General features: G+C 34.3%; 1 protein-coding gene across 1 annotated transcript in view; it reads left to right on the top strand.

Moving 5' to 3' along the window:
* The window catches only part of LOC118742263 (zinc finger protein 423 homolog), a gene marked incomplete in the record, with an annotated part of 513159 nt that overhangs the window by 248763 nt on the left and 262532 nt on the right, over nt 1-1864 (top strand).

Genomic DNA, 1864 nt, shown 5'->3' with positions numbered 1-1864 from the left:
CAGTTGCCGTTTTAGCCCTTTGGTGGCTAGATTTAGCTACCACATACTTTTTTTGGCCACATAAATTTAAAACTGCCCCTAGCCCTTTTTTAGCCCTTTGGAGAATTTATTCGTGCTTGGCATGAAAAAGTTCTATATTTGCTTAATTTAAATTGAGAAAGACTGATATATACATACACATATGGATTGTATGTTCCGTACGTTTTTATACATACATACTGTAGAAGTGTTAGGGCTGTTAACTTATCAATTAACGATTTATCCATAGTTTAAAATAGATAAGTTTATGCTTAATATGCTTAATTTGTTAAATGGCCCATCAAGTCGATTGACCGTGTATGTTCTTGTGATGTGATTGTACCAGCTGCTGCTGCGACTGCAAAAACTATTTGAAAATTTTATGATTGTACCAGCATGCTGGTGTCGTGAGTGGTGAAATTAGCTCAATTTTCTAAGTAAAAAATATTTGGGCGGAAATTTCTTGCACTATATGAGTCAAAGCCGTGGAAGATTAAGTTCACGATATTGCAGTTGTGAATTAAAAAAAAAAAACAATGTTTAACGAAATGGTAGAAAAATTATGAAATTTCGGCTCTAATTATTTCGATCTTTCCTCGACCTCATTTGGAAAGAAAGAAGTATTGTACCAGCATGCTGGTAAGTTATATGCTTCGAGCCTGATGGAACAATCACTTGATGGAGCCAGCAAGCTGTTGTCGTATATTTCGTTTTTTATAAAAAGGTTTTTGGTTAGATAAAATATTAGCATTTTTTTCCAGAGTTCATTGTTTTTCTATACCATTACTTATTGAAAATGTTTGCGTGTATACTTATATATGTATATATAAGTAAAAAAATTTAGCTACCATTTACAGCCACAACGACTTTTTTAGCTTTTTTTACGCCATTATTCTAGAACCCGAATTTTCGTAATTCGTAATTCGTAGCTACGTTACGAAAAATGAAAAATCGACATGCTACAATCCTTGCGGAAAAATGTGCAGCATTGCCAGCTTATCAGTTGTTTTTCGAAGACAGCTGTATGAAGGAAAACAAAGTGGAAAGGAATTAAAAAAAACACTCATCAAGTGCTTGTTTATAGTAAAATTGGTTGATTTTAAATATTTTGAGGAAAATTATGGACTCTGATGCATTTGCAGTTATAGCAGCGGAGTAAGAGCGCGCTATGGCAATGGACTCACAAAGGTATGCGGAGCTGCCGGGCATAGTAACCATGGGCGCATCCATTTCAGCTTCTGGTTGAATTGTTGCACCACAAGCCAGAACCCCTCCTATGCCTGAAGAACTGGTTCTCAATCTAGTTAATGCAATAATAGCTTCTCCCAAGCCATTGAAAACATGCATTTTGTTAGGTTACGATTCGGATTGCAGCATACTATTTCCACGATTCGTAGCAAAATCCGAATACGAAAGTGTTGCAGAATAGGGGTGTTAGCCCTTTTTTAAAGGAATTTGGCTACCATTAAAATTAATTCGCGGCAACACTGGCCATAAATGCTTTATAAAAAAGAGAACCATTATGAAATATGAGTGTTTTCACTGTCTAGAAAATAATTTATGCAACCTCACATACGCAGCTTTGCTTTATCTTGATACGCGGGTTTGCATTTTGTTGATAAGCGGTTTTGTACTTTGAACGACGATATGTACAGATGCGTGCAACTAATTAGCAACGAAATTCAAAACGATATTGCTTGCAAATTATGTTTATTTATTTATTTTTAATAATTTTCATTTAAAATATAATTCAATTTTTATCAGACCCCACAATAACAAAAGTTGCAAAGCTTGCACAAATTGCATAAAAATTAATCAAACTTCAAAAAATTGTCATCAAAATTTC

This window comes from Rhagoletis pomonella, unplaced genomic scaffold (genome assembly GCF_013731165.1).
Source record: "Rhagoletis pomonella isolate Grant_MI unplaced genomic scaffold, Rhpom_1.0 Rhpom_scaffold_00007, whole genome shotgun sequence".
NCBI lineage: Eukaryota > Metazoa > Arthropoda > Insecta > Diptera > Tephritidae > Rhagoletis > Rhagoletis pomonella.
The sequence above is the reverse complement of the archived record's forward strand: the minus strand, read 5'-3'. Positions and strand labels throughout refer to the sequence as shown.